The 15,330-nt window shown below is 25.8% G+C and overlaps 2 protein-coding genes across 10 annotated transcripts in view; both read right to left on the bottom strand.

Annotated features, from left to right (window-relative positions):
- Positions 1-1,666, bottom strand: part of LOC107456607 (CUGBP Elav-like family member bruno 3) — a 713,873-nt gene extending 712,207 nt beyond the window's left edge. For 5 of the 8 annotated variants that reach the window (XM_071179587.2, XM_071179599.2, XM_071179595.2 and 2 more), the window contains exon 1: positions 1,429-1,666. The gene's annotated coding sequence lies outside the window, so the exon portion shown is untranslated. The remainder of the gene's footprint in view (positions 1-1,428) is intronic. The other 3 variants (XM_071179591.2, XM_071179606.2, XM_071179603.2) reach the window with 2 other exon arrangements.
- The window catches only part of LOC107456609 (CUGBP Elav-like family member 4), a 550,694-nt gene that overhangs the window by 134,064 nt on the left and 401,300 nt on the right, over positions 1-15,330 (bottom strand). The window lies entirely within an intron of this gene.

Raw genomic sequence — 15,330 nt, 5'->3', positions numbered from 1 at the left:
TGGAATAATTTTAGAATTGCTATTAGATTTGCAAAATATGTTCGCACCTGGAAAATTTAGGGTAAAAATTAAACATGCTTAAACACCACATAAAACAAAACATATTAAGTTAATAACATCCTTCACAATATCTTATCCGATTTCACAGTATTGTAATTAACATTCACGTTCTGGAAACATTTTTAAAAGTAAATATGTAGGACAGATATTTTGTATTGGGCAATATAACAACTGCAAGATTCGAAAATCATACCTAATTTAATCATTATACCTTGTTTCATTATTTTATATTCGTTTAGAAATTTTTGTTTCAGTTTCTAATTCACAATATTGTTGAGGAAAGTCATGCTATTGCAGCATTTTTAGCATTTTGAAATGAAAAAAATTATTATTTAAATCGTATATTATATGAATTAGAAGTTTTAAAAAGCAAATTAAAAATTTTATTATAATTTAATAATAAAAATGTGTAATTACTTCCAACATTTTTGTTTCTTTTTCAATTTTACAACATTATAACTGACATTCAATCTTTAAAAAATGTTTCAAACATTTTTAACAATATTAAAATAGATATTTTTTATTTCCTATACAAATGAATTTTTTGTTTGTATACATTTATTTGTTTCATATGCAAAAATGTAATATAAAAATTAATTGTATCTTATATCATTTTATGATTCCTTTTCAAAACTTACTTTTTTTTACAATATTGTGATTAACATTCACGCTGTTAAATTTTTTTAAACAGTTTTAACAATGAAAATGTAAACATAACTAAAAAGCTATTACTTTTTCACATATTCTATGAATTACATACTTTAATTGAAAATTTATCAAATATAATTGCATGATATGTAATTGTTTTATTCTCTTTTCAAAAATTTTGTTTATTTTTAAATTTTCCATTCATAGTTCGAACAATTTTAACTTCAAATGTATTTTGAATTCTTGATGAAATTCAAGGTTTGAATAATATCTTGCTAAATATAATAATTTAATATAGCATAATTATATCTTATACAATTATTTAAGCATTTTTAACTAAATGAATAAAAAATGAAATACATATTACGTAAATTATATGTTTTAAGCTTTAATTAAGTATAATTATTTTACGTAATTGCTTTATTTGTTTCCTTTTCAATTTTGCAATATTGCAAATAAAATTCACGTTTTAAAAGCATTTCGAACAATTTTGACTATAGATATATTAAATATAGCTTTGAATAATACAATAATTAATAATTACAATATTTTATATAACTATCTTATCCCATCTTTTCGAAATCATTACTGTTCTTCGCAATATTGTAACTGACATTCAGACTATTGGAGCCTTTCGGGTCTTTGTAAATTAAAAAATGTAAGATAAATTTGCCTATTTGCTTATTATATAATATCCAATAACTTTATACAATGTCTTACCTCAAGATTAAACCTCAATTTTCTCCGTATGTATCTTATATGGAAGTCACTGCAATAATCAGTTCCAGATAAAATCTGTTTAAACCAGATTAATGCTCAATATTTACCGATTTATTTTATGCAAATTATTTAAATATTGTCTCCATGTAAGAAATGAATGATCAGAAACTTGTCTGAGTGGTTGTCCGGCTCAGAAAGAGACTGTGAACTCTTTCAACACGTGATTTTCACCTCACTTACGTTCCCAAGGAGGTAAGACTTGGCGAAAAGTTATTGGCGATACCTGTCCAGTTGCTTCGCCAAAATCGATCGCCAAAGAGGCCCTTTTCTGTCCTCATACTTGTTGCTGAGGTGAAAGTTAGAGAAGACTAACTTTTTCTCCACCTAGTAACTTTTAAGTGTTAGTTAGATAAAATGTGTGTATAGTAAACCCCAGGTATCTAATTTGTGTTTAAAGAAAGATATTAAAATGAATATATACGCTATTTTATTTACTTTAATAGTTAAATTTTATCAAGTGCAAATAAAATTCACTGAACTAAAAATAAAAACATTATATTTATAAGAAAATTCTTAAAGTGGTTAGGGATGTATTTGTGGTACGTTTACTTAAATATTTGGGGATAAAATGTTTGATTCGAAAAAGTTATTGTTTGTTGTAAGAATTATTACATTGAGAACATTATCTGAATGTTCATTTTGCCTTGTCTCTTTTTTTAAGTTATTCACAGCTATTAATTATAAAAACTTTTAAAATCGTGTAAATGATGAATATTTATAATGATTTATATTGTTTCACAAATGTAAAAAAGGGGAATATCTTTTAAAATAGTAGCTTTAAAAAAATCACGAATTTCGATTAATTTTAAAACATACACTAATTCACTATAAATAAACTTAAAATGTAAAATAAAAAGCTACTGAGTTTAAGTGAACATAGAAATTAAATATATAAAAAATTAATTTATGATTTTATAAATAAAATGTAAGAGTGGTTAAGCAAGTAATTTACTTTTTATTAAATTTTTTAAAATTATTTTTATAACTAATGCAATTAAAAACATATGAAACATAAAAATGAGTTAAAAACGTAGCAGGTAAAAGGGAGTTCTAATAGTAAATATTTGGCATTATTTACTTAAATAAAGCAGTTGCATTTCTATAATTGAACTAGCCACAGTTATGCCTACTGTGGCTAGTTCAATTATAGATTGTTTAATGGTGATGTTTTGGACGCGTACTAGCCACCATGATTTTGTATTACATACTTTTGTAAGTAATTTTCAATACTAATTGTAAAATTTATAAAATTTTAGTAGGTAAAAAAAATAAATTTTTAGTGTATAATTTTAGTAAGTGCTTTAAACATATCCTTCTATATTTAAAACTTTTGATTTAACGAAAAAAGCTTTTTTTTAAAAATTAATTTACTATTATTTTCCATGTACTTTTATTTTTTGATGTATTCGCCCTTGATATATTTTTATTAATTAATAATTTTTTTTATTTTTTCCCCACCCTTATTGTTCGAAGATTGTTTAAACTGTATTTCAAGCACTAGACATTGCTTCTTTTTCCATTTAGTTGCTTTATAAGTAGCTTTATTAATAAATGTTTTAGTGTTTTGATGCAGTTTAACTTCGCTTTTTCCGTTTTGCATATTATTTAATTTCTTCTTTTTTATTTGTATAACTGACATTCACTATTTTACTGAGATTTTGTCTCTAAATTAGACTTCAATTAAAACTATTTCAGTGAATGTCATGGTTTACGTTTTATTTACCCATTCAAAATCGTTTTGAATGCTACTTAAAGAGCATTTTATTTGACTTTTTTTGCCTACTCGTAGTTTCATTCTTTAGCTTTTACTTAATTCTTTTCTTAATTCCTTATCTTTCCAGATTAGATGTCATAATACACATTGTTCTTTGTTTCACTGCAGGTCATTTTTATTTCAATTAGATATACTTTTTTTAAAGTCAAATATTTTTCAAACGGTATAAATATGATTTATCTTTATTTATTTACTCTCTTTTTTTGCTTTCACGTATCATCCATTTTATTTAACTCTAGGTGTAGAAGCATCCTTTAGTTTTCTTATTTTACTTAGTAGTTAATTTTTAGCTAATTTAGAGAACGATATCGTTTACCATTATCTATTTCACCCAATCTTTAACTTCTTGTGCATTATTTAACCTACAATTAATTTAGCTGCTGTAATGTAGCGATAATTTCAAACTACTTCAGCGTAATGACGTATCGTTTACTTGTAACTTTCTTTCATATATATATATATATATATATATATATATATATATATATATATATATATATATATATATATATATATATATATATATAAAATAAACTATAACTATTTTAAACTATAATATATTAGTACTTAAACTATTTGTACTCTAAAATTTAATATTAGTATTCTGAACTGATAATTATATGAATGATCGTATCAATTCCAGATCGATAAGAATTCAAATTATTCGAATTTATAAGAAATTGCAAAAAAGACATTTAACAATCCAAGCGAATTCAATTAATCGGACCAATTTTTTGATTTATTCCAACTACAGAAAATTACAATTTAATCTATTCTCCCGAGACCACTTATCCAAAAATTAACTCCCAACTAAAATAGGATTTTCTATCTAAAGAAGGAATAAAGATCTTTATTAGATCCTAAGAGATCTGAATAAGGACTTTCCTGATGAGTGTTAGGAACCACTGTACCGAAATGTGGAGAAGAATGGGAATGTGAGGGGGGCCGGAAAATTACTGCAGCAATTAGGGCACTGCTGACTGCGACACTAGGCACCGTGTCCAATTACTTAATTCCAGGTCGGGTCAGAGTCCCCGGCGCAAGAAAATAGTGCGTGATTCTAATGATTACAAAGTCCACCTTATTAGTACATTGTTAACGATGCAATTTAATTATTAATTAGTTTGAAGGTAAACGCTACCGTATACTTTTAAACGCTAATCACTCAAAATTAGAGGTTAGTAAAAAGTTATATGCAATAAGAACCTATGACAAACGAGTTCAGAAAGTAGTGTTTGAGTATAGGTTTACAAGATTATTTTAAATAATGCCACTTTTAAGCTCATGTGATTTATAAAGAATTTTTTTTTGCTGCATTTTCCGAGCTGGAAACTTCACAATTAGGTAATTTTTGAAAATATGACAACACTAATTAGTTAAATCATTTTTCTGCGTAATTTGAGTTCATTATAGAAGCTCGTCTTATTTAAATTACTAATTATTTAGTTATGATTACTAAAAAGAGTTACTGAAAATGTTATAAATTACATTGTGAGCGGAATAATAATTCTAAAGTTTATAGGTTTCAGATAAAGTGATTTTAGAATTTTGAGCATTATTTTAAAAACACTAATTACAGCTTTTAACAGAAGAAATATAATTATATTGCTTTTTAAAACAAAGATCCCGTATTTTTATAATTTCAATTTTATTGTGAGATATATATATATATATATATATATATATATATATATATATATATATATATATATATATATATATATATATATATATATATATATATATATATATATATATATATATATATATATACGTATATATATATATATATATATATATATACGTATCTATACGCATATATATATACGTATATATATATATATATATATATATATATATATATATATATATATATATATATATATATATATATATATATATATATATATATATATATATATATATATATATATATATATATATATATATATATATTCTGCGTTGAAGCATAACTTTTGTTTAAAGGCTTATTTTAACATTAATTTCCAATAATAATTTTTAATAATAATGTAATAAAAATTGATAGATTTATATAGATTGATAGATTGATTGATTGATTTATAGATCAGCTGGAAAATTCCAGAGCAAATTATAAATAATAGATTACGTTAAACTTATTTTGTTTTCACATTGAAAACCTCACTATCTTAAGAAATAGTGATAAAAACTATTTTTTAACTTTATGCTTTAAAACTTATCAAGACTAATGAATAAATAATCGAGCGAAATTTGATGAATCAGCCACAATGAATGTTATAAATTAAGATATTGATTCTGAAAAGTATTGTTAAAAGATATGTATGCACTAAAAAATCATAAAGGCCGCCGACATTAGCACCGCTTGTTTGGATATTCAACTGAATTTTACTGCCTGTTTTGTTTCGCAAGCACTGTAGGAGTTAGGAACGCGAAATTACGCATGCGTGTAGAACAATGTACAGTGCATGTATAGCACAGTTTTAATGTGACGAATTTGAGCATTTATCTATTTTTGTTTTTATTAAATTTTCCAATAAAAATATTGCAAAAATTTAAAAGTAGTTTGAAAGTTTAAATATGTTATGAATTTCATTTCTTATGCGCATTTTATGAAATACAATGCTTGGTATTAAGAGCAAACATGCATTCAAATCGAATGATTTGTTCAATAGAAGTATTTAAAGCATCTAACATAACATGCATGGTTCATATGGTGTAATATGCTTGCATCATTTTTTTCTACACACTATATTTATATCCATTTTTATTAGAAAAAATCCTGAAATCTTTATAGAATTATTGAAATCAATAAAACTAAATAGGATACATATTGTAAAGTATTTTAGGCCATTTCTTATGTAGACGGAAATTGATTAATATATTGGAACGTGATATTATACTAGCATTAAATGCATTTAGAGTTTAATATGTATTAGTTACTCTACTGAAATAAAACTTTATGAACTTGGGCATTGCAAAGTATGAAATATGAGAATGTTGGCAATGTATGAAGTCAGAGAAGTAACATTCAAAGTATGCAATATGAGAATCTATGCAATGTATGAAGTAAGAGAAGCAATCTCTAAGGCATGAAGTATGAGAATCTATGTAATGCATGAAGTAAGATAAGTAACCTTCAAAGTATGAAATATGAGAATCAGGATAATGCACACAATAACAAAAACTCTTTAAGCAAAGTGAAAAAAGTAAGGATCACAGAAAAACATTTTTTTTTCTAGCTTTCTTGTTAAAAAATAGAAATAACTGGATTGATGATCAAAGAAAAATAAATTTTTTATTCAATTAATCATTTTTTAGGAAGCATACATTTTACTTTGAACCAACTATTTTTGGTTATTGTTACGAATTTAGAAGAAAAAAACAATAGTATAGAGAATACTGAGCAACGACCATTTACCTTAAAAGGAATACTGTAGAAAATGCCAAGTTAAAGTACACGTTGTGATGGTTCTATTAAAAGAAAATGTCGAAGTAGCTTTCCCATTAACGAAAACAAAATAGCACTTGAATCGACTTGCTGCACAAATAAATTATTTTTAACTCACACTGATAAATCATAAACATACTAACTAAAAGATTCAATTCATTATATTTTATTCTTTGTCAATTCGTCATTTGGCGTTGGCATATGAGAAATGTCTTATCATTTTACACTTTTACGGTTGACTTTTGACATGTACAAAATACCGGATTTTCCATTTTGTAAGTAACATGATTAGTTTATCTATTTATAATTTAGAAATGCTATTACTCTAAATCTAACTTTTAGTAGAATTTAACGTAAATGATACAACTAAACAATTGTTAAATTAATAAAAAAGTACTATAATTTCTTAAGGCACAGGTTTTTTTTAAAAGTTGAATAGATTTATTGCTCTATTCACATTACGCAACACTAATTATTTTGATAACTTTGAAGTTAAAACTATTATTTGCTGCTATAACTAAACGCATATTTAAAATGAATAAATTAATGAATATATTTTCACAAACGAAAAAGGTAAACAACTCTCGACTTTTAATAAATATCACGTCTAAATTTAAAATTTACGCTATAAATTCACTTCATTCATGTTTAATTAATTATTTAACATGTAATTAATTTTTAAAGCAAATGTCAAGAGATTTCAACGTAAAAACGATTGCTTTATTTCCAACATATTCCTCCTTTCTTTCAAAAAATAATTGTTACTGCTTCGTGACACATGTCACAAGCAGTCTTTGCTTGGATTGACATTAGCTTAAGATTGCATGATAAGTGTAGAAATCCTCGGCACCAATGCTCTTGACTACCACGCCGTTTGCTTGTTCACTTGGATAGACCTCATGTTCATGACGTATGCAATTTATTTGCCTACGTCACAAGGCAATCAGAAATGACTCTGTGAAAGGGCGATTATTCGTCCTTTAGGTTTGAAGCAGCCCAATAAAATGCAGTGGGTGCATAGTTATTTCACCCATTTGTGGCAGTAGAGGAACGTCATTTATTTGACTTTACTAGAATATGGTTGTTTTTCCGCCTATATCAAAAGCTATAAGCTTACATTTTTCTTCTACTGTCCTTTTTAAACATGTTAACTTTTTTATTTTGAAGAAAAAAAACATCAAAATCTTCGCTTGTATTATCCATTTAATAGTTTCAAAAAAGAGATGTTTCGTCCTCTAAAAAGAGGCAACTGTTATCTCTAGTTTCAAGTGGTACAAATCAGAGATGTGGTAACTGATCTGAGAGCCTGTAGAATGCAGCTTATAATTTTGGTAATCTTTTTTGCAAATCTACCGACTGTTATTTACAGTTATTTCTAATTTAATTTTCCTTTGGTGTAGCGAAATGTCGAATAGGAAAAACATCGTTTTTTAAATAATAAGTGCATTAATGATCATAAATATTTATAATTAAAAATGAATGAACCATACTATGTCTCCTGTTACCACGGAGCATAAGTTATCTTTATATATATATATATATATATATATATATATATATATATATATATATATATGAAGTTAAAACAAAGGAAAATTTACAGACATGTGAAAAAAGGGGGGAAAGAAAGATAATAAAAAAATAACAAACAACTGGGAAGAAAAGGATAAAACTCTTTCCCCCCTTTTTTCATATGTCTGTAATTTTCCTTTGTTTTATCTTCATTTTGAACTTATCTTATGAGTTCTGTTTACTTGCAGCTTATACGCAATAAATGAAACTTATTGTTTTTCTTAATTTTCTTCGTGTTTTTTTGTATTTATTAATTTTGCTATATATATATATATATATATATATATATATATATATATATATATATATATATATATATATATATATATATATATATATATATATATTCAGTCAGATCACAAACTTAGAATTGACAGGTATAGTTCCTTTTCTAAGTAAATATTTCATATTTCTCAATTTAAGTAGTTTTCTTAATCTTTCCCTTCCATTTATTGTATTCAAGCAAATAAACCCCTTAATAGGCCATTTATTTCTAGAAAGGGTACATTAAAATACTTTTTGATTTTAGATAAAAATAATCATTTAGATCAATTGATAAAATTAATTTTAATTTTAACATATTTTTGCGGTAAATATGTTTACTACCCAATAGGTGTTTAAAATAAGTAATAAACTTAATTACTTTCATTTCTTTTGATTTATAATTATTCCCAACTGAAAAAGGAAAAATATATTATAACTTATTATCATGCATTCTCTAAGAACAGGCATGTTGTAACCAATTTTACTCAGCATTACTTCATCATGGCTAAAGTTAATAACGAATGGCATATGAAAGTTATAGTGGTGGTAAATATACTGCATTAAAAAGGGTTAATTTATAATTGTTTTTTTTAAAGTTTATTGATTATAATATAAGTTGTTTTAAGAATTATACATTTTCTTAATATTTGTAAGCCCCTACTCAAATTTATAAACTAAATCCTACAAAATCACAAAATAACCCTTCCACAAATTTAATGCGTCATCTAGCTCAAAAAATTCTCTTTGGATGTTGTATTTTTTTTGTCGAATTTATCAGACTGACGTAAACAGGATGAAACGTTTTCTGACGCAGCACCCATTTCTGGACAACGGGACAAAAATATATCCCCTGACAAGACGCCGACTTAAAATGCGTTTTAGAAGCTGTTCTCCACAAACGGTTTTGACAGTTTAGAAGACAGGTATAGGCAAACACAGAAATTTTAGAGTGTTTTAGAAGATGCGTGGAGCGGGAGCTTGTCATTTTAACTCAAAGGGTTTTTACGAGAGATAGTTTTCCCTAAATATTTCCCTCCATGACTTTTTTCCCCCAACATTTTTTTTTTTATTTCTTAAGGGAGATCAGATTTTGAAGTTTCATTTTCTTAAACAAAAAAATGAGGCCTGTTTATGCAAGGGAACTGATTGTTAATGTTCTAGGAAATGTTGATTATTTTTGAGGCTTCTTCTTCCAGGGGGGATCGCTTACATTTACTACACTTAAGCATGTTATTAAATGTACACTGCGCAAAAAAAACAGGTAAATTTACAGAAAAAAACCGTCAACTGGCGTGTTAGTATAAAATTGTTTATTTCTCAGAAAAGTATTGCTATTTAAAATTGGGTGCCTGTTTTTTAAAGTAAATAAGCACTGTTATTTTAATGTAAAAACTACATAAAATAGCGAAAAAGGCTATATAAAATAATTTTATTAGCATTATGGTCAGTTATTTCTTAAGGGAGATCAGATTTTGAAGTTTCATTTTCTTAAACAAAAAATGAGGCCTGTTTATGCAAAGGAACTGATTGTTAAAGTTCAGGGAAATGTTGATTATTTTTGAGGTTTCTTGTTCCAGGGGAGATCGGTTACATTTACTACACTTAAGCATATTATGAAATGTACACTGTGAAAAAAAGACCTGGTAAATTTACAGAAAAAAACTGTCAACTGGCGTGTTAGTATAAAATTGTTTATTTCGCAGAAAAGTTCTGTAATTTAAAATTGGGTACCTGTTTTTTAAAGTAAATAAGCACTGTTATTTTAACGTAAAAACTACATAAAATAGCGAAAAAAGCTATATAAAATAATTATATCAGCATCATGGTCAGTTTTTTTCTTAAGGGAGATCAGATTTTGAAGTTTCATTTTCTTAAACAAAAAATGAGGCCTGTTTATGCAAGGGAACTGATTATTAATGTTCAAGGAAATGTTGATTATTTTTAAGGTTTCCTGTTCCAGGGGGGATCGGTTACATTTACTACACTTAAGTATTTTATAAAATGTACGCTGTGAAAAAAAAAACCTGGAAAATTTACAGAAAGAAACTGTCAACTGCGTATTAAATTATTTATTAGTATAAAATTGTCCATTTCAGAGAGAAGTACTGTTATTTAAAATTGGGTGCCTGTTTTTTAAAGCTGATAAGCACTTTTATTTTAACAAATTCTGTTATTTTAACGAAGAAACTATATAAAATAGCAAAAAAGCTATATAAATAATTATATCAGCACTATGGTCAGTGCGAATCGAGAGCAGAATTCGCATAACCACTCAACGCTGGGGTCCGAACCTGAGTCACCTCATTGGGAGGCAAACTCCCTGTCCCTCGAGCCACGGCAGCTCTACAGTCTGTAAGGGTCTTTATCTTAAAAGACTTACTTATTGAAATCATATTTAAGTAAAAAAACGTTTAAAACTATACTGGCTTACCCTTATCAAATACTTACCCCTGGCTTACCCCGAAAAATTATATCGGATGAATGATATAATCAGTTAGATTATCAATTTGACGATAAAATCAAATCATGATATTATTCATACGATATTAAAAACCATAAAATAGTTGATGAAAAGAAAGCGAATAATAGTAGAAAATAATCGTAAGATTATTTGAAGAATAGAAAATAATCGTAAGATTATTTGAAAAAGATAGTTATATTATGGTTAGCAAAACTGTAGGGCAAAAACAAGAATTCGATTTGACAGTTTTAATCCGTTTATAATTGGGAGGAGAAACAAAAGTTTTGTGAAAATCAGCTTCAAAACCTTCAATTATACAGAGAAAGTCTGTAGTCTGTTTTTCGCAGAGCCTCGGTAACGATTAAACACAGAAAAATAAATTCTATATTTCTCTTCAAACATCTTTTTTCTGCAAAAAAAATTTTTTTTTCTCAGTATAAGTGCCGAAGTTGATTTTTGATTTTTTCATAGTCCTTAAAATAATCAAAATGAAGACTAATTTCTATATTTATCATAATACATATGCTGTGTAGGAAACAGATATTTTGCGTTTTGATATTAATAGAAAAAAATTAACGAAATTAGGCTTGAATTAAAATGTTTTGCTGCAAAGAAGAAAATTGCAGCAAATCTAAAAAAACATTTGTTTGAAATTAGGCATCACTTTATGAATAGTTAATGAGGAGTTCAATTCCAATTCATGTATTTTATTGTCATAGAAATGTGTTCGAATTTCAAAACCAATGACAAAATAAAAATAAAGAAACGTGTATCTTATAGTAAGAAATGAAAATAGATTGCCCTTAACCCAAGAATTTCAGAATTAAAAAATATTCCATGATGTTCTTTGTGGATTCAGAGCAACACTCATGTTTGCTTGGGATTTACTTTTAAACACTTTAACTCGTTTTTTCACTAATTGAAGCCAGAATCATAAAATTTAGATGAATAATTTTAGATAATTTTTTTTGTGTATTTATTTAAATTATGCATCTTTGAGAATCGCAAAAAATATAAGGATATAAAAATGCTTCGACATCATGTTAAAATTATGTTTTTTTTTAATATTTAAAAAAAGGACTTAAAAAAACTAATCAAAAAAAGAAACGTAGTATAATAAAACATAATTAAATGAGATATATCCGCGTTCGAAATGGCTTTCAATAAAATCAAATGTATACAAAAGTCTTTCAATTTTATTCAGCGTCATTGAAACGTTTAATTTGCTGCAATATCTTCTTGTATAATTTGCCAATTGCTGCAATCTTTTTTTTTCTGCCTTATTGTGTTTAAACACATTTGGATCATTCTCTTCCCACAAGGTTACTGAGACTTTGCATTTACTCTATTTTTTCTTTAGTTATTGTTGGTTTCTTAAAGCACTTTAAATGCAATATATTTCCAGAATGTTGCTGAAATTTTACATATTTGCTGCCCAAACCCTTTTCTCTTGCAGGCGAAAACTTTTTCTTTTATTTTAAGATTAATTGGTATAACATCAAATTGTCTCAAGATTGGTAACATGGCCTCAAATCAAATAACACATTTAAAGCCTCCAAACTTATTAAAATAGATATTGTTCGATGTGACATTAGGATTTATCACACTTTATATAACTTTTATGGTTGTAGCCCTACTCCCAAAAAATACATACGTTTATACATAAATTCTCTGCAGTAGGCATTTATGTAATTATCTTTGGGGGAAAGAGCAATGCATATATATTAATATATTATGCCTGTACATTATGCAATGCATATATATAGAGAGAGAATGCATAATTTTTGTGAAAACAATTAACATATATAGTTCTTACAGAGCAATTATAAATTGAAGCTGTACTTATTGATAGGAAAAACCTTTACAAAAATTTATAATTAACATTAAAAATAATTAAAAAAAACAATAATTAACATTAAATATAATTATAAAATATATACATTTTTAACTGTATGATATTGTATGATACTTACATTTTTTACAAAATGTATTGTTCAGTGGCAAAGAAATTCAAATCTTTTCATAAAATTAAAGTTGGTACTTTATTTGTACTTACCTAAAAAATAAAGAACAAAATTAATAAAAAAATAAAAAAAATTCAGTTTTACATTTTCATTCAAAATTAGTTTGAAAATTTCTTCTTATAACAATAAAGAAATTTTTTGTAATATTCACGATATATTGACAAAAAATCAAAATAGGGACAAAGCTTTTCTAAAAACACGTTAAAAATATTACTATATGTCAATATTTAAAATTACATATAAATGAATTTAAAGCTAAAGTTTTTTAAGACCGTTTTATGAAAATAGCAAAAGTATAATGTAAGAGCAATGTTGAGACATTATAGTTGAAAAAATTGATCGTTACGAATAACGGTTTAAGAATATTCAATACCTTACATTAAAGTTTACCATTTCATAAGTTAGAAAAATATAATAATATTTCAGCGCTACTAAAAATCATAATTCCTTCGTTTTAGCAGTTTTCTGCTTCGTGCATTGCATCATCTTCAAAACTGTATCTTAACTCGAGTAAACAAATTTTCATTGTCTGAGAAATATTTCATTTCCAAAACTTTTCTTCAGGCACATTTATTATATATTTTCAAGGACAATTATATCTGAAAAGAAAATTAGAATTTATATTTATTTTGCGATCTCTCACTGCTCTTTTAAAAAAATACAATCTTTAATTTTCCGTAATTGCATTAATTATTACTAATAATTAAAAATTGCTTTCACTGGGAAACTACGCAGAGTCTTAATTTATTTATAAAATCAAAATCAATAACTCCTTCGAACTTTTTTTTTGCATAATAATTTGTTGGTAAAAATAATTAATTCAAAATAATAAAAATATCAAAATGGTTGTTAAATCATTTAGGTACAAATTTTAGAATTTATTTGAATTATTAATTAAGAATTATATTTAAATTTGCTTTCAGAAAAACGTTAAATTTATCTCCTTAATTGGAAAATTTTAATAAGACTCTTAAAAACTCTAAGTATCATAAAGTTTTTGAAAATTTAAGTTAAAATTAATTAATAAAAAGATTTGGAGATAATGACAAGCTAAAAAGGAAATAATTGTTAATGAATGGAAAGTCATCAAAAGAAGATGATAAATTTTTTTGACTACTTCCAAATTATATTCAAGTGCCATTATCAGTGCTGAAGTAGATATTGAAAAATACTTTTAATTCTGAGTCTTGGCAATTACATGGCACTTGTTAATAGTGCCAAAAAACTGCCTACCTTTCGCTATTATTTATTTTGCTTGTAGTTTATCATAAATTCATAATTGAAATATAAAGTATTTTGAAATTGTACTGAAAAGTACTGAATAAAGTAGCACTGATAGTACTATTTTAAATAGTAATGAGAAGAAAGGTACGGTCAAAACTAATAGAATGTAGTGATGATTTTGGACAAAATAACAATAAAATACGATTTAATTTATGCGATAAAATGTGATAAAATTTGGTACTTTTAACATGATACCTTAGAATACTGTACCATTTATTAGGTTGAATTAATTTTCAGTTTTGTAATTATTACTGAATGTGTGGTAATAAGAACTATAATTTAGAAAAGTAAAATTTCCGCTAAACCGTTACCATATGAATGGAAAAATAACAAAAAGAACGGCTTAATCACTGTATAATATAGTTTTATTAACAAGAATTATGTCTTTTTTCTTCCAGAAATGTCATTACCGTACAGTACGATAATTAATAGAATATGTTTTAATGTGGAGCACACATTCATTTTACTGAAAAAATTTGTAAATCAAACTTTAATTCGCTTTGGAAAAAAAAACTTGATAAAATGAAGTCTCTGTATAACAATTTCAATTTATTTTAAATCAAAATTCGCAATATTAAGGAAAACGATTATTATGAAATGAATAATGCCAATGATACCAAAAGCAGGCACATTCAAAAATAAATCTGTGGCACAGAAAACCTAATCTTAATAGTTTATTTCTTTTTTGAGAAAAAGGATAAACATTTTTATTCCAAAGATAAACAATTTTGTAAAAATTAAGCATATAATAATATTAGTACATACGATTCGTATATAACAAAAACCAAGGTAAATTTTGGAAAAATTTGTTACGGGGAGACAAGTACTTTACTATAGGAAGCGTATTTTGAACTTTATTTATCATTCCAATCTAAAATTTCGTTATACAGAGGAATTCGTTGCATGGAGAATCTACTACATTTAGTAAATATGTATTTAACTGGAAAAAAAACGACATTTAAAAACGAATTTGTAATGTAAATTTTATATCGTGTTTTTTATAATTATAATGAGC

The sequence above is a fragment of the Parasteatoda tepidariorum genome, chromosome 1, assembly GCF_982258835.1.
Source record: "Parasteatoda tepidariorum strain Cologne lab strain chromosome 1, Ptep-v5.0, whole genome shotgun sequence".
NCBI classification, from domain to species: Eukaryota; Metazoa; Arthropoda; class Arachnida; order Araneae; family Theridiidae; genus Parasteatoda; species Parasteatoda tepidariorum.
This window is presented reverse-complemented; position numbering and strand designations above follow the sequence as displayed.